Source organism: Physeter macrocephalus, chromosome 21 (assembly GCF_002837175.3).
Source record: "Physeter macrocephalus isolate SW-GA chromosome 21, ASM283717v5, whole genome shotgun sequence".
NCBI lineage: Eukaryota > Metazoa > Chordata > Mammalia > Artiodactyla > Physeteridae > Physeter > Physeter macrocephalus.
In genome coordinates, this window is record NC_041234.1 from 5,881,301 (window position 1) to 5,908,254 (window position 26,954).

Genomic DNA, 26,954 nt, shown 5'->3' on the forward strand with positions numbered 1-26,954 from the left:
TGTGCTCCCCAACGGGAGAGGCCACAACAGTGTGAGGCCCGCGTACCACAAAAAAAAAAAAAAAAAAAAGAAAAGAAAAAACTCTTGTGCCTCAGTATTTCCCTATCCATAGAATAGGTACCTACTTTACTCTTAGAGATAATGTGAGAACATTTCACTTGAAAAGCAAGTTACCATCCACATCTAAGATCTGAAATAAGAGAGAAGGTAAAGAACACCAAGTGCATGTTAACCTTCCTGGTGTTTATGATTTAAATGTCTTTATTTATTTATTTATTTTAAATATTTATTGATTTGGTTGCACTGGGTCTTAGTTGTGGCAGGCGGGCTCCCTAGTTGCGGCTTGCAGGCTCCCTAGTTGTGGCATGCGAACTCTTAGTTGTGGCAAGCATGTGGGATCTAGTTCCCGGATCAGGAGTGCGGAGTCTTAACCACTGCGCCACCGGGGAAGTCCCTAAATGTCTTTTTTTTCAATTGAGAGTTGGCAACCCTTTTTTATGTCTTTGAAAGTCTGACCTGGAACACAGAAAAGGAAATTTGTTTTCTTTTTGAAGATCTCTAAGGAAGATTGTCCTGCAGTCTATCAGGCTGTTCTAACATCTAGCCTATAATTTATCATGATAAGACTTGACACATTACAATGTAGATTGATATAACTAGTTTGGAAAGCAATTTACAATATTTATCAACTAACCTCAAAAATGTTCATGGCCTTGTTAGTGGAAGTTCGTGTGCCCGACACACAGTGAGGCCAAACAAACTGAAACGTCAGAGTTTGGAGCAGAGAAAGGTTTACTGCAGGGCCATACGAGGAGACAGGTGGCTTATGCCCTAAAATGCCCTGAGCTCCTCAAAGAGTTTCAGCAAAGCATTTTTAAAAGCCAGGTGAGGGAATTCCCTGGTGGTCCAGAGGTTAGAACTCTGAGATCTCACTGTTGAGGGCCCGGGGTTCAATCCCTGGTCAGGGCAGTAAAATCCCACAAGGCGCACTGCGCAGCCAAATAAAGAAAAAAAGCTGGGGTGGGGGGGGGGGCGTCACAGGCTACGTGATCAGCTTGTGCACAGTCCTCTGACTGGCTGATGGTGAGGGAACAGGTGGTGCCACAGGGGTTCACATTATCAGTCCTTAGGCTCCAGGAGGCCTGGGCCTATGTGCTCATGGTCATCAAGTAGTTAATATCTTCCATTTGGTAGGGGGGTTTTCACATCTGCAAAACAACTCAGGAAATTTGCATCAACTACTATTATCTAGGTACTTCAGAGAGGAGCTAAAGCAGAAGGTATGGGGGAAAGCCTGTGGGAAGGCCCCATAGGGTCCTGCTCGGTTATAGCCTTTCAGGCAATAATTCCTTTTCTGGGAATTTATCCTAAGTACACACTAGGCTTTCTACAAAGAGATGTTCCTAAAAGTGTGATTTACCCCAGTGAATAAATGGAAACTACCTAATTGCCCAACAACCAAAATAGTGGACTGGATAGATTAAATTGATTAATGACTCAGCATTATATTCCCATAAAGCTATTAAAAATTGTTTTACAGAACACATGTGATAACGCTGGGAGATATTTTCATTTAAAAAGAGCACAGGTACAGCAACATGGATGGACCTAAGGTTGTCATACTGAGTGAATTAAGTCAGACACAGAAAGACAAATATCATATGATATTGCTTATATGTGGAATCTTAAAAGAAAAGGGTACAAATGAACTTATTTACAAAACAGAAGTAGAGTCATGGATGTAGAAAACAAACTTATGGTTATCAGGGGATGGGGGGGAGGGATAAATTGGAAGACTGGGATTGACATATACACACTACTATATATAAAATAGATAACTAATAAGAACCTACTGTATAGCACAGGGAACTCTTCTCAATACACTGTAGTGACCCATATGGGAAAAGAATCTAAAAAAGAGTGGATATATGTATATGTATAACTGATTCACTTTCGCTGTACAGCAGAAACTAGCATAACATTGAAAATCAACTATACTCCAATAAAAATTTAAAAACAAACAAAAAACCAAAGCTGTTTAAAAAAAAGAGAGAGAACAGGATATGAAACTTTGTTCATTGCGTGACTATAGTAGCATAAGAAAAATTAAGCAAAATCCTATAAAATGGTATAATCAAAGCTGCTTACCCATGGTTAGGACTCCATGCTTCCACTGCAGGGGGCATGGGTTCGATCCTTGGTTGGGGAAATAAGATTTTGCAAACTGCGTGGCACAGCCAAAGAAAACAGTTGCTTTCCCAGAAATTCCACTTCTAAGAGATGATCCTAGGGAAATGATTGGCCATAATGAAATTAATCACCATGCAAAAAAAGTAGAAACAACTTTAATGGTTTTTTAGTAAAAAATTGGAAACAACTCAAATGTCCAACAACTCAAACATAAAGGATTAGTGAAGTCAACTATGGTATAAATATACAATAGAAAAATAAGCAGCCAATAAAATGATGTAGAAACATGTCTATTGACTTGACAACATGTTCACAATCTATTAAGTGAAAAAAATGCAGGTTAAAAAAAGTGCATACATTAAAACATCCCTTAAAAGAATAGGAAGAGATAAAAATGTTTATATGCATGAATATAAGTCTGTAAGGATCGTCTCCGCAAAGAAGGCTGGTTATCTTTGAGTGGTGGGATTAGAGGGTGATTTTTTGAAAATTTTGCTTATATGTGTTTTTCATATTCCTATAGTAAATCTAATCACAGTGGTTGTACTTCTGGCACCTGCTACTGGAGTCTGTGGCTGATTTGATCTTGTTAGATACAGGCATTGAAGAAAGTGCACAGATGTGTCAGGTGGAGACCAGAAATCACAAGAGAAAAGGACATGCTCTTCGTGAAATCAAAAAGCAGCAATGCATTTGGTTTTTGTTTTGTTTTGTTTTTTTAATTTTTTAATTTTATTTTATTAATTTTTTATACAGCAAGTTCTTATTAGTTATCCATTTTATACATATTAGTGTATATATGTCAATCCCAATCTCCCAGTTCATCCCCCCACCACCAATGCATTTGTTAATTGTGTATGATAGAAAGAGGTTAGAAGAGCATGCAATACATACATAGTTGGCAGCCTTTCAAATTTACTCAAGATTACTCAGCTAGGTTCAAAATGTAGCTTATTTCTCTAAGTCTGGTCTGATTTACCTGACAAGCTCCCCTCCTCTAAGTAGAAGAAGCAGGGAGTGAGGAATAAGATCAAGTCCAATTTATTAACTTCAGTTCAATCCCGTAATTGATAATGCCTCTGTGGGTAAACAGTCTCTACTTGGATGACTCAGTTAAGTGCTCAACGGGTAAGAGTTGCGCCCCTCCCTCTGCAGGCATCCAGGTGTGTGAGGGAGGGATGTGGTTTCCTTGACCTCAAAATGGCAAAGGGCAGATGTTAATCCTGCCAAAGAAAAGTAGGATCCAGACCCCGCGCCTCTTCCTGTCCTCTGCTTGCCCAGCAACCTAGCTAACATACCTCCTGCCCTAGTACTTCAACCTGGAACAAGGAGATCAGGACAATTGCTCCCTGTGATCTCTCTCCCAGGCTCCTCTCCCCCTTTTTTTTTTCCCCTGCAAGTGAGTCCAGAAGGATTGGGGGGATGCTTTTCCCCTCTCTTCTTTACAGCCTGGGGTGGGGGGGCCTTCCTTCTATTCTGCACACAGAGCCTATGCATTAAAAAGGAAGCTTTGTTATTTAGAAATCCCTTTCTTCAAAAAGCCTGGGTTTTATGTACATTGTCTTACTAAAAAGAGGTCAAGAAAATCAGCTTTGAAATTCAAAGCTGATGAATGGTCTCTCTGTTCTGGGCAGCACCTGTCTGTCCTTTCTTTCCTGGGACAATAAGCTTGATGACTCTGTCAGAAGGCTACCAGGGAATAGGATTTAAAGGGAGGAATCAAAATGCATTGGTTTAATTCTTATAGAATGTGTTCCCTAGAGAGGTGAAATTAGATGAACTAAAGTGATGAGATTCATTTTCTTGGATGTCTTGTGAGATCCATCTCTTATCTTCATAGAGACAAAGTGTAATTGTAAAAAATGTTTTTTAAGGTTTTTAAAAAACATAAACAAAACTGATGAAAATATGGCGTGAATATTGTCACAGGTTTTATGCATTAATGGGGGAGCCAGCAGGATGGTAAATCTGGTACAAAAGAGAATTCAGGAGGCAGAGATTTATATGTTCAAAAAGGAAAAGAATGCTGAAATAAGTTTGCTAAATTAGAAGCAAAACCGGGCATTAAAACCATAATCTTTGGGGCACAGAAATCTTTTGCATCTCTACTGGACAAAAATCCACAAGTTAACTGTCTGAGCCTTAATCAAGCCACAGGGCATTCCCATGGAGAACTGAATCCTTGGGTGGGCCTGTTAGATAAAGGCCCTTAAATAAAGCTTCAGTCCCACACTGAAAGGACAAGCAGTCATCCTTTTGCCTTGTTTCCAAATGTTAGGTAATTTTTTCTTAACATAGTCAAACACTACATACACCCCATCCACCTTAACAGACATGAACCCAGTCTGGTGACAGCTGCTGGAACAAAGAGCCATGAATGAATTTATAAAGAGCCTACAGAAATAAAAGATAGGCATTTAAAGCAAATCTGGGTTTCTGCTTTAGAGACACAAATGAATAGGTATCTTTAAAAACATAGAATTGTGATGTTGCTCCAAACTTAGTTTTACAGATATTTTATTACTCACAAATTACCCTTTCTGTTTTTAGATTCATATCTAGATAGATTTAATTAGGCCTAAATCATTCCATTAAAAGCAGATTAATCTGGTTAAATGAAACCATAAGGGCATGTGATAATTTTCAGTCATCTTGCGTTATGTAGGTCATCACAGCTCATGAAATGTATGCTAGTCTATTAGGTTACTGAAGTGGCAAACATTATTTCATGGATAAGGCATATTCAGAGTGGGCTTAACTTTAAGAAATGTAGCCCAGTTCACATTTAACCTACTCTCCAACTGATAGTAGTTTCCAAAACAGTTCTGATTTTTAAAAAGCTCATAACAGCTCATTTGTAATACCATCCTCCTTATTCAGATGGTTTTTGAAGTATCCTCTTGGTTAAAGAGAAATAAAAGAAAACGAATATTATAAAAGAACAAAGCCTGCTCTGAGTAGCAGTTTCCCCATGGAATTTCATTTTCTGAGAGTAAGATCATCTGATTAAAAAGCTCAAATTCTCTGAAACTTTCTATTGAAGTCTATGGTATGTAACATGAGCACATTTCCATAGTAAGGTTATTCAGTTGTGGAAAATACAAGAACTCACATAAACATTTTCCTTTAAAAGTTGAAGAAATCTAAGACACCGCATGTTGGTGCAGAAATGAGAAATCTAAAGGTGTTGCTCACTGACTGTTTGGCTGTGTTTTTTAATTTTTGTTTGTTTTCCTGCAAGAAAGCAAAAACAAGCATTTGGGAAAGCATTGTAACCCAGAGAAGTATGACCAAAACTAAGAAATTTAAGTAACTGTCACAGAAACATGGGAACATAGATTCTGCTGGCTAACCCAAACAGATAATCAATCATGTTCCTGACAGTGTGGAATGCAGATTCGCCTGCTATTTGCAGAGACTTTAGCATTCAGGCCGAGAGCTTTCTTGAATACTGGAGCCTGGAGTGGTTTGAGAAATTCTAAGTCAGTGATTCCAAAATCTACAGATTTCTTGGACCAGTAAACTTTCAAAATAATATTGAAAGCTAACATGGTGTTAATTTTGCCAAATAATAATACTGGGGGAAAAAACCTTACTATTTATCATTGCCATCATTTCATAAAAGATGGGGCTTCACAGACTATTTTTTTGAGGCTAGTTCATAATTAGACTTACCAGTGGATTTGGGGTCAAGCTATCTTTAGGTAAATTCTTTCTCATACCTTTCATTAGTGACTAACAAGCACATTGAAGTACCTGTCATCCATGAATGATCAAAATGAATCCTACTCAAAATGATCAAAATGAGACAGGTGAATGTGACAGGATTACACTTTGGCTCCAGATAGGGGCTTGGTTCTTGAGAGTTTTTCTTTAGGATTCTCTTGTCTTAAGGAGGATCTTTTTCAAAAGGTGAGTAGATAGGAGATTTGAACATTGACCAAATTCTGACTGGGGCATGTATTCAGCTTTCTTCTGCCTTACCTGACATTCATTTATTCATTCATTCAAGAAATGGGAAATTTTATTCGAGCCACATTTGTTTGAGGATTATAACCTGGGAAGAGCATCTCAGAAAGCTCTGAGAACTGTTCTCCCTAACTGACCTTTAAACAAGAATCAGATCAATTCATTGAATGCCTATTACTACGAGTGTTGGGCTAAGCTCTGGGGCAAAATTTCTTTAACTGAAGCCTTCATAATTATAGCCTGAGAACCTATCAAAAGAGCAGATATCTAGGTTTTAGTGTCATAGGTTCTGAATGACGTCAGAGATGACAGCGTTGGAATCTCAGTTTTTAACAAACGCAATGTAATTCTGATGCACATAGTCCATGGACCCCCATCTTGAGAAACATTGTTCTAGGAGCTGTAGAGAAGCAACACATCCAGTTTCAGTAATGGCACACTAGCTAATTCAGATCAACCTTCTTGCTGAACATAATTTATTAAACATTTTTTTAAGCATCAGAAAGCTAAGAAAATACTGATAAATTCCTGGGTGAGATCCAGAAGAGAATAGAAATTCAGAGGGATGAGGCTGCCTAATTTTAAACTTCTTTCCCTTAGGGCCATGAACTGATTTTGAGGAGACAATTGAGAGGGTGAGCTGTCTTTGTAACAATCTCATGGGACTAGGGGGACAAAAGTTGGATCAGGACCTGCCAAGGTGGAGATAAAAACGTTCCCCATCATACACACACATCCCTAGAAGTAAGGGTGAATTGGAAGTGGCTTGCTTACAGAATCTCAAATCTTGAATTAAGGCAAACCTGGAAAAAGCAAATGAACATCCTCTCTAGAGGAAAATACATCAACCTGGGTATCAAATTATTTCTACAACTAATTTGTACACAATCAAAGATAACTAAGCCTTAATAGGAGACAGAAAACCATGAGCAAGAACCACTAGGAAAAGTAAACAACAAAACAGACACAAAGGGATTCCACTGGGTAAATCGAAATGAACATTGACTATGTGGAACAATTATTATAATGTCCTGTGGGGATAATAGACTGGATAGATATTTAAAATGCATGACAATAATACCATAAAGGTTTGGGAGGGGGTTAAGTGGAGGTAAATGTTCTAAATTTCTTACATTTAGAGGAGAGGAAAGATACCAATTAACATTAGATAAGTAAAGGTACATGCTGCAATTCTAGGATAACTACCAAAAGAATAGAAGAAGAGTACATGATTTCTAAACTGAAAGAGATTTTTTTAAATGAATGATAAAAATGATTAATCCAAAAGGAGCAAGGGAAAAATGAAAAAGGAACACAGAGCAGATGGGAAAAAAGACATATGTAATAAGACAGTAGATTTAAACAAAAATATATCAGTAATTACATTGAATATAAGTGAACTCAACTTCCTTTTTTTTTTTTTACATATATCTATTCATTTTCAGATTCCTTTCCCATATCGGTTATTACGGAGTATTGAGTAGAGTTCTCTGTGCTATACAGCAGGTCCTTGTTGATTATGTATCTTATGTATAGTAATGTGTATATGTTAATCCCAACCCCCTAATTTATCCCTCCCCCACCTTTCCCCCTTGTTAGTCATAAGTTTGTTTTCTAAGTTTGTGAGTCTGATTCTGTTTTGTAAATAAGTCCATTTGTATCATTTTTTTAAGATTCCACATATAAGTGATATCATATGATATTTGTCTTTGTCTGATTTATTCAATTTTCCAGTGAAAAAACAAAGATCGTGAGATGGAAAACAAACAAACAAAATCCAACTATCTGTTGTTTAAAGAGATACATTTAAAACATAAGAGTGGGACTTCCCTGGTGGTCCAGTGGTTAAGAATCCGCCTTCCAATGCAGGGGATGCAGGTTCGATCCCTGGTTGGGGAACTAAGAGAGCCTCTACTAGAGAGCCCACGTGCTGCAACTACTGAGCCTGCACACTCTGGAGCCTGCGCACCACAAGGAAGAGCCTGCTATGCCGCAAAGAAGACCCCATGTGCCGCAACTAAGACCTGACACAGCCAAATAAATAAATAAATACATGAGAATTTAAAAAGATAGAAAGAAAAGAAATGACATTTACCCCACAATTGTTAACTAAAAGAAAGCTGATATAGCTATATTAATCTCTCTACATCCCATTTCAGGTATGATCATGGAGAATAATGGACAAAGACAAAGCCAAAGTCCAGAGAGGACCAGGTACAGAGCATTCCTCCCAGAGAGCAGATCCATGTCCTGACACAAGAACTTCCTTCACTCTGGGGCAGGGAATCTGCATTTCTTGTCCAGCATGGTTCATTTTTGCTATGCACCAGTGACTGCTAAGTGCTTTCCTTTCTTCTCTTTTCCAAATGGGAGTTTTCACTATAGATATCCTGTTTCTGCTTCACATTACATACTGAAAGTTGAGTAGTGGTGGGAGAATAACGTTCTGTTATTATACAGATAGCTGGAGCTAGACTTGATGGAGAGGATTGCCCATTACCCAGAGATATTAGACTTTATTTTGTACTCAGTAAATGGATCGTACTGTGGATTATCTCCTGAGGGGAGGGATGAATGTAGTTTAGTCTTGGAAATAAGGGTGTGCTTGGATATTTAGACAGCCAGGGGTTTAGGAGTGTCACAGTTTGCTAATTGTTCCCGGTGTCCATTTTCCCTTTCTGCACTTCAGTAAAGGAGCCTCTCTGAGTGTGAGTTTACCACACAACTGCCCAGCAAGATGCTACATTTCCGATCTCCCTCAAAGGTAGGTGTGGTCGTGTGACCAAGTTTGGGCCAATGGAATATGAGCAGAAGCAATGTGACTACCAAAAGAATAGAAGAAGAGTACATGATTTCTAAACTGAAAGAGATTTTTTTAAATGAATGATAAAAATGATTAATCCAAAAGGAGCAAGGGAAAAATGAAAAAGGAACACAGAGCAGATGGGAAAAAAGACATATGTAATAAGACAGTAGATTTAAACAAAAATATATCAGTAATTACATTGAATATAAGTGAACTCAACTTCCTTTTTTTTTTTTTACATATATCTATTCATTTTCAGATTCCTTTCCCATATCGGTTATTACGGAGTATTGAGTAGAGTTCTCTGTGCTATACAGCAGGTCCTTGTTGATTATGTATCTTATGTATAGTAATGTGTATATGTTAATCCCAACCCCCTAATTTATCCCTCCCCCACCTTTCCCCCTTGTTAGTCATAAGTTTGTTTTCTAAGTTTGTGAGTCTGATTCTGTTTTGTAAATAAGTCCATTTGTATCATTTTTTTAAGATTCCACATATAAGTGATATCATATGATATTTGTCTTTGTCTGATTTATTCAATTTTCCAGTGAAAAAACAAAGATCGTGAGATGGAAAACAAACAAACAAAATCCAACTATCTGTTGTTTAAAGAGATACATTTAAAACATAAGAGTGGGACTTCCCTGGTGGTCCAGTGGTTAAGAATCCGCCTTCCAATGCAGGGGATGCAGGTTCGATCCCTGGTTGGGGAACTAAGAGAGCCTCTACTAGAGAGCCCACGTGCTGCAACTACTGAGCCTGCACACTCTGGAGCCTGCGCACCACAAGGAAGAGCCTGCTATGCCGCAAAGAAGACCCCATGTGCCGCAACTAAGACCTGACACAGCCAAATAAATAAATAAATACATGAGAATTTAAAAAGATAGAAAGAAAAGAAATGACATTTACCCCACAATTGTTAACTAAAAGAAAGCTGATATAGCTATATTAATCTCTCTACATCCCATTTCAGGTATGATCATGGAGAATAATGGACAAAGACAAAGCCAAAGTCCAGAGAGGACCAGGTACAGAGCATTCCTCCCAGAGAGCAGATCCATGTCCTGACACAAGAACTTCCTTCACTCTGGGGCAGGGAATCTGCATTTCTTGTCCAGCATGGTTCATTTTTGCTATGCACCAGTGACTGCTAAGTGCTTTCCTTTCTTCTCTTTTCCAAATGGGAGTTTTCACTATAGATATCCTGTTTCTGCTTCACATTACATACTGAAAGTTGAGTAGTGGTGGGAGAATAACGTTCTGTTATTATACAGATAGCTGGAGCTAGACTTGATGGAGAGGATTGCCCATTACCCAGAGATATTAGACTTTATTTTGTACTCAGTAAATGGATCGTACTGTGGATTATCTCCTGAGGGGAGGGATGAATGTAGTTTAGTCTTGGAAATAAGGGTGTGCTTGGATATTTAGACAGCCAGGGGTTTAGGAGTGTCACAGTTTGCTAATTGTTCCCGGTGTCCATTTTCCCTTTCTGCACTTCAGTAAAGGAGCCTCTCTGAGTGTGAGTTTACCACACAACTGCCCAGCAAGATGCTACATTTCCGATCTCCCTCAAAGGTAGGTGTGGTCGTGTGACCAAGTTTGGGCCAATGGAATATGAGCAGAAGCAATGTGTATTATCTCCATAAAGATGAAGCTGCTTGCCATGAATTTTTTTCCCCACCACTTGGGAAATGGCGATGATTGGAACAATCGCTTCAGTGCTAAGAGGGATGCTGAGACTGGCAGAGCTGCCCACCAGCTTAGGTTCCTGTATGTCATGGAACAGAGCTGCCCTGCAGGCCCTGGACTGTTATATAAGAAAGAAACTCCTATCATATATAAGCTATTGCACTTTGGGGTTCCTTTGCTACAGCAACTTTGCCTGTACTCTAACTAATACAGAGATGTGTTATAGAGTAAGAAAGTTGAGTTGGAAAGGTAGGAGTGAGGAGGAGGCAATTGTTTTAAGCCTTAATAGCAAGCTCAGGCGTCAGGATTGGAGGGGCTTGGAAAGGTGTCTCTCCCTGCAGAAAGACCAGGCAGATGGTGGTGCTGCTGGTGGTGATGGGGAAGCTGAAGAAAGGGCTTCAGCTACCTCATGGGATGTTTATAATTCTATATCTCCAGGTGTACCTTTCCCAAGAACTCCATGCCCATGTTTCCAAGGGCTGGCCAGAATTTCTCTCTGGAGGTCAAACAGCCTCCTCAAACTCAACATTTCAAAGCTAAGCTTTCTTCCCCAGAGAGCCTTTTCTTCCTCTTGTGTTTCCTATTCTAGTTAAGAACTGCACCTTTTTGGGGGGAGGAATAAATTGGGAGATTGGGATTGACATATACACACTACTATATATAAAATAGATAACTAATAAGGACCTACTATACAGCACAGGGAACTCTACTCAATGCTCTGTCATGGCCTATATGGGAAAAGAATCTAAAAAAGAGTGGATATATTTATATGTGTAACAGATTCACTTTGCTGTACACCTGAAACTAACACAACATTTTAAATCAACTATACTTCAATAAAAATTTTTAAAAATACATCCTGTGATAAACCATAATGGAAAAGAAAATGAAAAAGAATGTACATATATGTATAACTGTATCACTTTGCTGTACAGCAGAAATTAACACAAAATTGTAAATCAACTATACTTAAATCAAATAAATTAAAAAAAAAAAAAGAACTGCACCTCTCAACGTCACCCTTCACGTGGTTGTCCTCACTAGAAACTAGGGTTTCCCTTGATTCTTTTGTCACCACACCCAGTTTCTCATAAAGATCTGCTCCTTCCTTCTTTACGTTTGTTTCTCTGTGCCAGTGCCTTGTTTCGGGTCTCCATGATCTCCTACTGCAAAAGTTGCAGTATCCTCCTTTCTAACTGATCGCTGTGATTTCAATTTCTCTCTGGAGGTCCAACAGCCTCCTCAAACTCAACATTTCAAAGCTAAGCTTTCTTCCCCAGAGAGCCTTTTCTTCCTCTTGTGTTTCCTATTCTAGTTAAGAACTGCACCTTTTGGGGGGGGAGGAATAAATTGGGAGATTTCTTCCATGCTTCACATTCCTCTCAGGGCTGTTTTCCAAAACACATACCTGGCCATGTCACTTCACCTAACGTTTATATACTTTCTTCCCATTTCTTATAAGGCAAGGAGCCCAGATTTACTACAAATCTGGTCTCCTTTGAACTCCTATCAAGCCCCTCAGTGTGCTCTGTGCCCTGAGCACACTGGGCATTAGCAATGTCCTCTCTGCCTGGAATGTCCTAGTCCTCTCTTCACAGACTCCTACTCAGCCTTTGAAGCCCAGCTTAAATATGACTCATTAGAAAATTTTCCCAGAGTTCTCTAGCTTAGTTGCTTAGTTTTTCCCATCTCAGTATTTGATAAGTGAATGAACTAATTAAAGATAGAATACTAAGAACTAAATCCCAAAGAACACACCCAGCAGAAAGGCAGAAAATTTCAGAAGTATAGAATTTTACTATGTTCTTTTTTTGTTGTTGTTGTTATTTATTTATTTATTTTAAAAAATCTTTATTGGAGTATAATTGCTTTACAATGGTGTGTTAGTTTCTGCTTTACAACAAAGTGAATCAGTTATACATATACATATGTTCCCATAGCTCTTCCCTCTTGCATCTCCCTCCCTCCCACCCTCCCTATCCCACCCCTCTAGGTGGTCACAAAGCACCGAGCTGATCTCCCTGTGCTATGCGGCAGCTTCCCGCTAGCTATCTATTTTACATTTGGTAGTGTATTTTATGGCTGAGTAATATTCCATTGTATATATGTGCCACATCTTCTTTATCCATTCATCTGTTGATGGACACTTAGGTTGCTTCCATGTCCTGGCTACTATGTTGTATACATATAGTAAAGGGAACTTATAGATTTTATTTTATTATTTTAATTAATTTTTATTGGAGTATACTTGATTTAAAATGTTGTGTTAGTTTCTGATGTACAGCAAAGTGAATCAGTTATACATATACATATATCCACTCTTTTTTTAGATTATTTTCCCATATGGGTCATTACAGTGTATTGAGAAGAGTTCCCTGTGCTATACAGTAGGTTCTTATTAGTTATCTATTTTATATATAGTAGTGTATATATGTCAGTTCCAATCTCCCAATTCAGCCCTCCACCCCTCCCCGCCCCCCGCTGGGAACTTATAGATTTTAAAGCTCATCTAATTGTGTTTATAGATGAGGTTCAGAGAAGTTAAATGACTTTCCCAGGATCAGAGAGCAGAAGTGGGAGTAAGACGTGTGTTTTCTGGTTCAGTTTCTGGTGCTGTTTTCCTACATTTTGCCGTGAAAGTCCTAGAGAATAATTTTAATAGAAGGGTTTGTCTGGAAGGTTAAGTTTAAAAGCTTCAGCCTGCAGATGTTTCAGCCTGAGGTTGTACTTCAAGTCATATATGGAATGATCAAAATATCACTGTAACCTTGTCACAGAGATGATTATCTAAGTTGTGAGTCACTTTCCAAGAGGAACAGGTAGAGATATTGGGTATGTACCAATGTGCACGTTGAAAGCCAGAGAGCATTCAGTCCAGGGGCTCTACATGTTTTTTTGACCCAGGGGCCCTTTCAATCTGCCTTCTCAGAATAAAGTTTTTGAATGCATAAAACTTCATACATAGGAATACAAAGGAAGCCAACTACGTTGAAAATGTGATTATCAAAATATTAAATATTATAAATGTGTGATAGATGTACTTCTTTATTTAATCTCTTAAATAACAAGATCTAGCAGCAGTCTAATAACTACCCATGATTTTGAAGTGGCAATGAGTGTATATGATATTTCAAGGCATCTGTGACAACTGTCATGTGATAGGAAAATATTTGTGATTTCCATTGGTGACAAGTCACAGGTCCTTCTAACACAACTGTGCTTTGATACTTATATGCGCAGTTGAAGGAAACATTTAACTTCTGTTAGAGATCACTGAAAGTGAAGAGGAAACGTTTTTTTCTTTGAAGTTCACTGATCTACTAAACCCCAGGTTGAGAATGCCTAGGTTAATACACTCTTCATTTTAAAGGTGAGGAATCTTTTATGTGAAATATGTAAGATGAGTTCAAATAAAATTAATTAAAAAAGAAAAACCTTGATGGAGTGTATGCGGTTGGCCTCTCTCTACTCAGCACGTATCCGTCAGGGAGCTTGGGCTTTTAAAAGCAGACTTGGAAAAGGTAGGTTGCTTTTAAAGCACCTCTGCCTTCTGCTAGCTGTTCCTGGGATCTTAGTTCCCGATCAGGGCCCTCCGCAGTGAAGGCGCAGAGTCCTAACCACTGGACCGCCAGGGAAGTCCCTCATTTGACTTTTAACATAATATGCTTTCTGGAGTAAGGCTCTAAAATATTTTTAAACCTAATAATTAACTAAATATGGCAAAAAATTTACTGAATTCATGTCTCTACCATTGATTTATGGTGCCTCCTTTATCATGTATTAGATTATCAAATGTATTGTACTAGTATCTACTTTTTTTTTTTAATAAATGTATTTATTTTATTTTATTTGTTTTTGGCTGCGTTGGGTCTTCGTTGCTGCGCGCCGGCTTTCTCTAGTTGCGGCGAGCGGGGGCTACTCTTCGTTGCCGTGCGTGGGCTTCTCATTGCAGTGGCTTCTCTTGTTGCGGAGCACGGGCTTTAGGCGCGCGGGCTTCAGTAGTTGTGGCACGTGGGCTTCAGTAGTAGTGGCTCGTGGGCTCTAGAGAGCAGGCTCAGTAGTCGTGGCGCACGGGCTTAGTTGCTCTGCGGCATGTGGGATCTTCCCGGACCAGGGATTGAACCCGTGTGCCCTGCATTGGCAGGCGGATTCTTAACCACTGCGCCACCAGGGAAGCCCTAGTGTCTACTTCTTGAGCATATAATTTTTAAATTCTTGTGCCAATCCACTCATGTGCTATACTGTCTCATTTAATTACATCTCTGAAATTTTGGGTATTTGAACAATAATAGCAATAACAGTAAAATAATAATAATAATACCAAAAAAAGAAGTATTCAAAAATGCCAGGTAAAGAGCAGAATGCCCAGCCTTGAATTGAACCGATATCGTCCAGAGGTCCTGAGCAGCTGAATCTTTTGAACCTTTCTGAGCACAACCCATGGTAAGATATAGATTTTTTTTCATTGGAATTCATCACACGCATGCATGCATACACATATACGCAATTCAAACATAGGTTTCCCCAGACAGACTTCTCTTAATAAGTGATGGGGCCCACTGGTATTTCTTGTTCTATGCCATTCTATTCCATTTAAAGAAATGCTGGAAATAAAGAAATCTCAAATGGTAAAAAAAAAAAGAAGAAGAAAGAAATGCTGGCCAGTAATCTGCTATTTATGGCTAAGGATTGAGTTGAAACCCATAGTTTGATAAACATTGGACTGGATGAACTCCAAGGACTTTCAAATTCTGAGATTCTATGATGTGCATGTGGATCATATAAATAAGTATAGTATTAGAGGGGGCAGATGTTTTCAAGAAAATGCTCTTCTTTTATTTTTATCTCCGACTCTTCCATATGAGACCCTAAGAAAGAATTGCTCAGCTGAGCCCAGTCAACTTACAGCAAGAGGTAATAATGTATTTAAAAATTATTTGTTGACATAATTTCAGATTTACAGAAAAGTTACAGGAATAGTACGACTTCCCAGCTACTGAGCCCCCAAATGCTTTACTATATGTGCTTTATTCTTCTCTCAATTTCTGTCTCCAAATGCTTTATTATATTTGCTTTATTCTTCTCTCAATTTCTGTCTGTCTGTCATCTATCACTATCTGTATTTCTCTCCCTAGTTGTTTTCTGAACTATATAAGAGTAAGTAGCAGTATGATGTTCCTTTTCCCTTACATATATCAGTATTTCCTAAAAATAAATTATCTTATGTAATCATATAGAATTATAAAAAACAGTTAATTAACATTGATACAATACTATAGCCTGATCTGTATACCTGATTAAGATTTAACCAACTGTCTCAATGATTTTTTAAAATAAATTTATTTATTTTATTTATTTATTTTTGGCTGTGTTGCATCTTTGCTGTGGCACGCAGGCTTTCTCTAGTTGCTGCGAGTGGGGCCTATTCTTCGTTGTGGTGCACGGGCTTCTCATCGCAGTGGCTTCTCTTGTTACGGAGCACGGGCTCTAGGCACGTGGACTTCAGTAGTTGTGGCACTCGGGCTCAGTGGTTGTGGCTTGCGGGCTCTAGAGCGCAGGCTCAGTAGTTGTGGTGCACAGGCTTAGTTGCTCCGCGGCATGTGGGATCTTCCCGAACCAGGGCTCGAACCCGTGTCCCTTGCATTGGCAGGCGGATTCTTAACCACTGAGCCACCAAGGAAGCCCTCAATGACTTGGTTTTATAGCAAAAAACAAAAAACCAAAAAAACCCAGAAAATTGCAAGATAACATGTTGTTTTCAGTTATCATGTCTGTTTAGTCTCCTTTAATCTGGAAGATTTCCTGAGTCTTCTCTTTATTTCATAACACTGACATTTTTAAAAGAGTGCAGGTCAGTTATTTTGTAGATTGTCCCTCACTTGCAGTTTGTCTGCTGTTCCTCATGATTAGATTCAGATCATGCATTTGGGGCAAGAATCCTGCAGAAGTGATGCTGAGTTCTTCTCAGGGCATCCTACCAAGAGGCACTTCCTGTCAATTAGACCTGTTACTGAGAATGTTAATTTTGATTGTTGGGTTAAGCTAGCATCTGCCAGTAACTGTAAAGTTACTGCTTTCCTCTTTGTAGTAAACAAATTTCTTCTGGAGAGATGCTTTGAGACTGTAACTATCCTGTTACTACTTCAAATTTCACCTACTGGTTTTAGCACACATTGATGATTCTTGTCTGAATCGACTATTTTTATGATAGTGGCCAAATGGTGATTTTTATATTGATATTTCCATAATTCCTTCTACATTTATTATTTGGCTTTCTACTGTAAGAAAAATCTTTCTCTTCTTATTTATTTACTTGTTTGTTTGTTCATTCAGTTAAGTGTGGACTCATGGATTCTTACTTTATTTAATAAATTATAACCCTTAATGTTATTATTTACTTTTATGCTCAAATTTTTCCAGAGTTAGCCAGAAGGAGTTCTTCAGGCTGGCTTCTGTGAACTTTTAACATGCCCCCATCATTTCTTGAGCTCTCCTTTATTTTTTAGCACAAGATGATCTAGGTTCAGTTTGTATTTTCCTTGCTCCAGTCATTCCTCCAAGGATCCCTGGTTCCTTTTAGTGGAGAATGTTATTTGGGAACTATGATCTGGGTCCTGGGTATGTTCATTGTTCCTGGGGTGTCATTACTTCTAGACCCTCTCAGCAGACAGAGCTGGGAAATAGATGTATATATGTAGTGAATACATATACATAGTCACACATATCTATATCCATTTCCATATCAAGCTATCTATGTATCTATCTGTGTACCTATCTATCTATTCAATCTACTCCTTCCTCTTTCCATAATTGTGACTACCTTCTCCAAAACAGGAAAACCTGGATCCCATTATACAGAATATATTTACTTATTGGCCTAATCCTAGAATGCATAGAAAGTAGTTTCAGAATTGTGAACTTTTGCCTATCCAAAAAAAAGCTTTCTTACTAGAGAGTTCAATATTTGTTTAGAGTTTTTTTTTCTCTTTAGCCTGAGGGCATGTGGTGCAAATTTTGTGTATCAAAGTTACTTGGATTAATACTCCCTCCCCAATGTTATTATGTTATTTATTTGAAAAAAGCCGTAGTTCATTTGTTTCTGTTTGTATTCAATTTTTTATATAAATTTATTTATTTATTTAATTTATTTTTGGCTGCATTGGGTCTTCCTTGCTGCGTGCGGGCTTTCTCTAGTTGCAGCGAGCCGGGGCTACTCTTCGTTGCGGTGCGCGGGCTTCTCATTGCGGGGGCTTCTCTTGTTGCGGAGCATGGGCTCTAGGCGCGCGGGCTTTAGTAGCTGCGGCACGCGGGCTCAGTAGTTGTGGCTCACGGGCTCTAGAGCACAGTCTCAGTAGTAGTGGCACATGAACTTAGTTGCTCCGCGGCATGTGGGATCTTCCCGGGCCAGGGATCGAACCCGTGTCCCCTGCATTGGCAGGCGGATTCTCAACCACTGCGCAACCAGGGAAGTCCCCTGTATTCAATTTTAAGGTCCCCTTCAATTACTATTTTAAGCAACTAACTTCTGAGGTAGTTTATCAGACAGCAATGGATAGCCCAGACACCATGGCATTATATCACAAGGCACATGATGTCAGTTTGTCCCATTAACAGTGATGAAAAGTTGTATCATTAGGTTAAAGTCTTGTCTACCAGATTGCTTAATTAATAAGTAATCTGTGGGGTGTCTCATCTTCTTTCTTTAGTAACTGTTGCTACATGGATTTAAGACCACCATAACAATAGCAGTCAAGGGACCCTACTTCAGAGTTACATTTTTCTCTGTGGAAATACCTGCCTTAATGCCATTGGAATACAGACAGAAGGTGAGCTCCAGTGACTGATTACCCAGCGAGTGGGCTCCACAGCTGGCATAAAAAGGTGGAAATCCAGCTGCGATGAAAACATTCAATCCTATTTGTAGTTCAACAGAGTCTGTGCTTAAAACAGAATGCTACAAACTGTGTGTAGGTTTGCCAACTGGTGATTCTGATCCCAAATCATGAGATTTGGAGAAAGAAAAAAAAGCAAAGAGTAGTCTTTTTTATTTTAAGCTTTTCCAGTGGAGTTAGGATCGGGTGTCTGCTGAGAAAGAAGTCTATTAAGGACACTGCTTCTCTCTTTGACAGCAATGCAATTGTTTCCTAGTTAGGATGAACATCCCACTATATCAAACTAGTCGGGTCTATGTTGCCTTCTTGGTTCCATATCTCTTAATTTCTGCTTTTAAATATACTATTTAATTATATTCAAGCAATTAAGTCATGGTCCTCTTATATTCCAAACTTACAGACGTTCATGGCTATATCCCTCATGCCTAGGTTAGCAAATAGGGCCTGAGTGTGTACACACATGAATAGATGAATACATGAGGATTCCCATTCTTTCATTCATTCCTCACAGATTTATATCATACCCACTCTCCTGTTATGTGCCAGGAATTCTCCTAGGCATTGAGCCACTGAGGTTAATAAACCACAGCCCCTGCTTCAAGGGCTCACAGGCTAGATGGAAAGAGAGAAACATAAACAACGAATTATAAATCCTGGGGGGAGAGGCAGGCACTGATATAAATGTGCACTGGGTTTGTTGTTGTTGTTGTATTTATAAGGCATTGTCAAATTATTCACAATTTAGGCACATCAAAATATTATTCATAGGGAAGGGCAAAAAAAGCACAGCGTCTCAGCAGCCGAAAGAACCTAGCATAGTTATAGAAAAGACAGGTAGAGAACTGTACAGTCTCAGTGTCATCACCATCATCATCATTTTTTAAAAGTAGTACTTGAATTAGCTGACAAGTACCTAGGATTACCAGTGTTGCTAAAGTGGGGTGAAAAAAGGCCTCCTGCAGTTAACCTGAGTTAAAATTATAAAATACTTTAATGAGATTTTTGTTAGTATAAACTGTAGTTTTAAAAATGAAGACAATCAAAGAAAGAAAAATATTTTGTTTATTATTATTATTATTTTGGCCACACCACGTGGCATGTGAGATCTTAGTTCCCCACCCCGGATCCAACCGCACCCCCTGCAGTGGAAGCGTGCAGTCTTAACCACTGGACCGCCAGGGAAGTCCAAGAAAAATATTTTAAAATCATGTATAATTCCACCCATAGGTAAACATCTTTGTTTATATCCTTTCTATTTTTCTAGAATGTATATACTTAAAAATATATGAAAAGAGGACTGATCTATATTTTCTTTTGTGACCAGCTTTTTTCTCATTTAACAATACTTTGTGATTATCTTTCTACATCATCAAATATTCTCCTAGGATATCAAATTAAAGGGTAGCACTATATGGAAAGAGAGAATGTTGGAATAAAATTACTGACTAAGCTACAAAGTTAGGTACAAATGCAACCGTTAGTGTTATCATTTTTACCAGGCAGAAATCCTTTGCAATTCTACTGGACCAAAAATATATATAGTTCATTCCCAACTAACTTATCCATCTCTTCTACAAGTTAACATGTAAATATGTAACTTCATAGAGTCTAGACCCTAATCAATAGTAATTAATAAGTTAAAGTTACATTTCGCTAGAGCTACACTATCCAATACAGTAGCCACTAACCACACATGGCTACTGAGCACCTGACAGGCTAGTGTGATAGACTAAGGAACTGAAGTTTTAGTTTTTAAAAATTTTACTCAGTTTTAATTTAAATGTAAAACTGAAGCAGTGTAAAATATTTTTCCATGAAATTCAACTTTGTTGTTTCTGTAGGACTACATTTCACTTTGACTGTTGCATCTCATGGATATTGCTGTACTGTATTTCAAGAGTTGTCTCCGGTATTACACGTAAACTCATCATCTCTCTAGTAAGTGTCAATGGGTTGAATCAATTCAAATTATTTTTTATATGCATTAATATAACACTGAAATGTGTTTATTTGAACATTTTATGCAATCAGAACCGTTTACAGTGATACCTTTGTGAATCATAATTGGTAACTAAATTGAAATACTTCTTATGCTTTAAATGATAATATAATTAAGCTATTTTTTAATAAAAAATAAGTATGGACTAATTTTTAAATTTAAAACAAAGGCATACTACTGAGGCAGAATTGAGTGGAGATGTGGATATTAGCACTATATCAGAAGAGGAAAAAAAACAGAGATTGGAAGAAAGCATGTTGTAAATTTCATGTAATTTGCAAAATTTAAAAGCTGTTGTGTAAAAATTGTTTAAAGATAGTAGAGTGGATAATATTAAGGGACATTTTCAGTAAGTACAGAGTGAGTTTAATGAAAAAGTCCAAAAAAAGAAGTCAATATAATTAGTTGCCAGCATTCAAAATGAATGTCCAGTGAAAATTGCTTAAAAAAATGATAACAGCCTCTGAACTTGTAACTTTGGTCAGCTTTTTTTTTTTTTAACGTTGGCCATCTTTATAATGAGTTGGATTCTTGCACATAATAGAAAACTGTTTTAGATGGTGATAGTAAAAGAAATTATTTCTGTTATGGAAATTCTGTTTTAAATATGTAAAGGAAAGACTAAAAATAATATTTTAGAAAAAAAAATCTTCAATTAAACTGCAAAGTAATTGCCTGTAGATTACAAGACCTTTCTAACAGTAACCAAGATTAATTGATTCAAAAATTGGAAAAATTGGCAGTACTTTTCTTTAGTTTTAGATGATTCATGTGATACAAGACACTGTCTAATTAATACTTTCGGTGTGTTTTGTCTCAAAGTACTGCCATATTTGCAAAAAAAAAAGAAAAAGCCAATTCATAGCCTAAAAAACTACGGCATAGATATTTTTGAATCTTTTATATCTGTCAAAGAAGAAATTCAGTTAGATATGAAAAAAATATATCATAACGGATGGTGCTCCAGCTGTTAGGTCAAAATTCTGCATCTGTTAGAATCTTAAAAACAAGAGACTGATGTTTTTCTGGTGACTTCATATCACTGTATGATACACACTGAAAATATTTGTGCCCAGTTCTCTGAAACAGACTCTATGAAAAGCGTCATGGATACAGTTGTTAAAACTGTTCAGCATATACATGCAAATGCTGTGACTCATCACCAGTTTATGGAAATGTTGAAAGAAGTAGAAAATAAATTTAATGATCTTGTATTCATTGCCAGTGCTCCTTGGTTGAGCCACAAAGAGTTTTACTGTGCTGTTAACTCCAATTCAAGATTTTCTTGAAACAAAAGTAATGCTTGCCAAATATTCACTAATTAAGAAAAAAAGGCAATGTGTCTTACATGTTTTCTCACGGATTTCACACTGCATATGAACAAGATAAATTTGAAAGTCCAAGGAGAAGCTTGTGATTTAGCTAGACAGGTACAAGAATGTATGTTAAAGTTGAAATTTTTCAATGATTCAAAGCAATAATAGTGATTTTATACATTTTTCTAACATGAATCAATGTGTAGAAGATTTTAATTTTAATAGCATTATGTAAATTGACTGTAAATACTAGAAGAAAAATTTGAAGAATGCCTCATTTACATTGATAAATGTAGAATTGCTTCTCAAATAGCACACTACCCCTTTGGATTTAACATTAAGAATACTAAGTTGACACAAATAAGTGCATTTGCTTAACTTGGACAGATGTGGTTTTGAAACTGACATGCTTTAACTTTAAGGTCAAATCAATTCTTCAAAAAAAATAAACTAGTTTTATCAGTGCGGATGCAAATATTAAAGGAAAATGATTTTTGGTACTCTTTTTCTTACATATTGAAAGGATAATATTTTAGATATACTGAGTCAAATAATATGCATTATTAACATCAATTTCTCTAGTTTCTTTTTAACTTCTTTTTTTAATATGGCTACTAGAAATTTTTTTTTTTTTGCGGTACGCGGGCCTCTCCCTGTTGTGGCCTCTCCCGTTGCGGAGCACAGGCTCCGGACGCGCAGGCTCAGCGGCCATGGCTCACGGGCCCAGCCGCTCCGCGGCATGTGGGATCTTCCCGGACTGGGGCACGAACCTGTGTCCCCTGCATCGGCAGGTGGACTCGCAACCACTGCGCCACCAGGGAAGCCCTAGAAAATTTAAAACTGCATATGTGGCTCCATTGGACAGCACTACTCTGCATCAGGTAACATAGTCGTCCTTATTTGACATTCTCCAGTACAACACTGAAAGAGCACAGAATAGTCTTTTTATTATTTGATAAGTAATCTTATTCCCAAATTTTGGATAATTTTTTCTTAATATTATTGGCTCATGAAAGACCATGATATGTCTGACAGTTGTAGTAACTCAGCAGGTTTTGAGCCTGTGTCTTTGGAAGCATAATAGAAGTTGAGTCAGAAACGGAAGTCTAAGGCCAAGCTATGAGAAGTCTTTAAGCATTTGATCTTTATTCTGCAGGCAATTGATAGTCATTGAAGAGTTTTAGCAAGGGTGTTTTTTCATCATTAGATTTGTGTTCTGGAAAGGTAACTATTGAAGCCTGTGGGACATGAATCGCAGGAAGCCAGTTATTACTATACAGAATAGAAAGAATAAAGACCCAAGTTTAGGTAATTGGAAATAAGGGGTGGGGGAAATGATGAGATGGATTTAAGAAAGATTTGGAGATTGGTAGAGTGTTGGAAGTGAAGGTAAAGAGTCAAGAATGAGTCCGAAGTTTTTGATGTGGTCAGCTCAGTGAACGGCGATGGTACAGGCTATCACTATTTACTCACATCTACATATCTCAAGATTGAGATTAATTGAGAAAGATCAAGCTGGGGAGGAAGGTCAGGTGTTCAGTTTGGTCATTTGACTTTGACTCTCTAGGGGGTGAACATAACCAACAGACAGGTTCAAAGCTCAGGGGAAAAGGTGGGAGCTAGGAATGGAGATTTAGGAATCTTCTGCATATACGTGGCTAGAATTGTGGGAGTAGATAAGATCACCTGGATGAAGAAGTTCTCTACCTTGGCTGCACCTTATGATCACTTGGAGGGATTGAAAAACCCCAATGCCCAGGCCATCCTACCAACAAATCAAATCAGAGGTGGGACCCAGGCATGATAATTTTTAAAATTTCCCAGGTGATTCTGTTCCCAGTGAAAGGTTCCTGTCTCATCACAGAAGGAATTCAGAAACGAGACAGGGAGGTCAGTAAACTAAGTAAAGTGAGGATTTATTTAAGCGATTGTATGCTCCGGAGCTGAGAGCGGGCAGTTTCAGGTGAATAGCTGCCCTGAGTTTCTTTGGCAAGCTGGTTATGTGGGGTGTACAAATGAAGGGGCAGAATATTCATTGGGGAGGGAGGGGTTGGAGGTCGTATTCTCTGATTTTCACCCCACCACCACCTTCCTGAGGGGAGGAGGGATTTTGTCCTTATTTAGCTTTGATTGGAAGTGTCATGGCTTCGGTGCATGATGGGTACTTCTTATCTGCAAGGCTAATTTTATTGTAATGAGAGCATAATGAGCAAAAGGTTACATCCAGATACTGGAGATTCCCGCCTTTTCCCACCTTTCTTTGTCTGCCTTCAGAACAATTATCACCCCAAAATGTGTGGTTTCCTGTCAGTCTGGAGGTCCTGCTTTTCTTTGTCTGCCCATGGGCCCCCCTCTGTTTACAAGATGCGTGGTTTCCTGCCATCTGACCATGCCCCCCTTTTTCTGCTCATATCTAGCTACCTGCCTGCTGTAACAATTCTAATATGCAGCAAGGTTTGAGAACCACTGGTACAGGGTAAGAAAAAAAGACATGCCAATGACAGAATCCTGCAGAAACTCAACATTTCTTAGAGAGACAACAGAGAGCAGGGCAAAGAAGCAGTGGGAACCCAAAGATAGTGATGTCATGGAAGCCACGGGAAAAGGAGGTTTCAACAATATGAAATAAGTTCAAGGAATAAAAGAACCGAGAAAAGGTGAAAAAAGATTGCCAAATAAGGTGAAAGCCCAATCATGTTGGGGGAAACACACACACACATACACGCGTGTATGTGTGTGTGTGTGTGTAAATGCACATACCAGTCAGCACCAACATGAGGTTTTTCCCATTATCCTGAGCAACAAGTGGGAAGGACCAGAAGAGGCAAAAGGTCGGATTGATACAGGGTTGGGAGTTTGCAGGGACAAAGGACAGGGGCTTGAGAGATTGAGGATGCAATGATTAACCATGGGGAGAGAATGGAAACAAGGTGAGTGATAATGTGAAGGGAGATAAGATGGTTTGGGACTGAAGGTCTTGATATGATCAAGGAACAGGCACAGCATACATATTCTGAGTGGCCTATGGCCTTTACATGAAACTGCTTCCTCCTCCCGCCCTGCCCCAAGTATCCAGAAGTACTGGAGTTGAGGAGTTTAAGGAACTGAGACGGGGCCTTGGCTGAATCTTCCACAGAGAAGCAGAAACTCCACCCAGAATGAGGCAGGCATTGAATTGAGGTCACACAGGTGTCAAAGTTGTCAGTGGGGCTTCCCTGGTGGCGCAGTGGTTAAGAATCCACCTGCCAATGCAGGGGACACGGGTTCGAGCCCTGGTCTGGGAAGATCCCACATGCCACGGAGCAACTAAGCCCCTGCGCCACAACTATTGAGCCTGCGCTCTAGAGCCCATGCTCCGCAACAAGAGAAGCCCGCGCACCACAACGAAGAGTAGCCCCCACTTGACGCAACTAAAAAAAGCCCACGTGCAGCAACAGAGACCCAACGCAGCCATAAATAAATAAATAAATTTGTTTAAAAAAAAAAGTTGTCAGTGAAAGTGAGCTGAGACCTGGAGGCCTGGTAGAGAGTGACTGGGCTGGATGAGGCATGTACCTCCTGGGGTTATTTTATTAACTCTGTGAACAATGGGCTGAAAGTATCAAAAAGGCCACCTTCCTGTTTTCTTCAACCCTGCACTTTAAAAGGCAGACCATTTGTTTCCCTTAAGTCAAGCTTGCCTGTTATCGAGAGCTTTAAACATGTCTTAGATGCTGCTGTGTCATATATAATTCAGGAGCATTGTTTTTCATTTTTTCCTTTTTCTTATATTCTTACATTTTCTATACATTCACTGTTTTCGATAACTTTTCATTTTGATATAATTTTAAATGCATGCACAGAAAAGCTGTAAAAAGAGTACAAGGAATTCTTTTATACTCTTTATCCAGATTCAACTAGTGTTGATATTTTGCTCTGTTTATTTATCAGTCTCTCTATGTTTACATGCATTTTTTTCCCCCCAAACCACTAGTTAGTTGGAGATGTTATAGTCCTTTACCCAAAATGCTTCAGGCTGTAATTCCTAAGAACAAGGACATTCTCTTATGCAACCCCAGTACACTGATCAAAGTCAGGAAATTTAACATTGTGATAAAGCTATTGTTCAATCCACAGTCCTTGTTCTACTTTTGTCAATTGTCCCAGTAATGTCTCCTATGGCTATTTTTCTTTCCTGGTCTAGGATTCAGTCCAGACTCACAAATTGTGATTTAGTTGTCTTGTCTTCTTAGTTTCTTTTCATGTGGAACTGTTCCTCAACTTTACTTTGTATTTCTTGACCTTGACATTTTTTGAAGAATATAGGTCATTCGTCTTGTGGAAGGTCCTTTAGTATGAGTTTATCTGATGTTTCTTCATGATTAGATTCAGGCTGTGCATTTTTGGCAAAAAGACCACAGAGGGATGTTTGGTCCTTCTCAGTACATCCCAGCAGGAGGCACATGATGTCACTTTGGCCCAACTGGAGATCTTACCATTGCTTTATAACAGCAATAGAACGTTCTTTGAGCTTTATTTTTCCCATTTGGAAGGCATCTTGCATTGCGGTATAATTTTCTTTTTTGCACAGCCATGATAATGGGAAGTTTCTAAATTAGTTTTGATTACTTGCAAATAACCAAAGTACTATAACCTGGTGTTTTTTAAGGAAGCAAGTTTAAAATAATATCCATTTTTTTTCTGGCCAGGTCTTGCGGCTTGTGGGATTTTTATAATTCCTGGACCAGGGTTTGGCAGTGAGAGTGCAGAGTCCTAACCACTGGACCACCGTGGAATTCCGTATCCATTCATTTTTACTTGTGGAGTTTTAACGTCAACAGGTATACTTAGATTATTTATTTATTTATTTATGGCTGCGTTGGGTCTTCGTTGCTGTACACAGGCTTTCTCTAGTTGCCGCGAGCGGGGGCTACTCTTCGTTGCAGTGCGTGGGCTTCTCGTTGCGGTGGCTTTTCTTGTTGCGGAGCACGGGCTCTAGGCGCACAGGCTTCAGTAGTTGTGGCTCGCGGGCTCTAGAGCGCAGGCTCAGTAGTTGTGGCGCACGGGCTTAGTTGCTCCGCGGCATGTGGGATCTTCCCGGACCAGGGCTC

At 38.7% G+C, this 26,954-nt stretch overlaps 1 long non-coding RNA gene and 1 pseudogene across 2 annotated transcripts in view; both read left to right on the plus strand.

Annotated features, from left to right (window-relative positions):
• The window catches only part of LOC129391754 (uncharacterized), a 15,322-nt gene extending 6,399 nt beyond the window's left edge, over window positions 1–8,923 (plus strand). For both annotated transcript variants that reach the window (XR_008616417.1, XR_008616418.1), the window contains 2 exons: window positions 8,319–8,373; window positions 8,849–8,923. This is a non-coding gene — a long non-coding RNA (uncharacterized lncRNA). The remainder of the gene's footprint in view (window positions 1–8,318; window positions 8,374–8,848) is intronic.
• Window positions 8,924–14,781: 5,858 nt separating this feature from the next.
• LOC129391753 (centrin-2-like) overlaps window positions 14,782–26,954 on the plus strand; it is an 18,246-nt pseudogene continuing 6,073 nt past the window's right edge.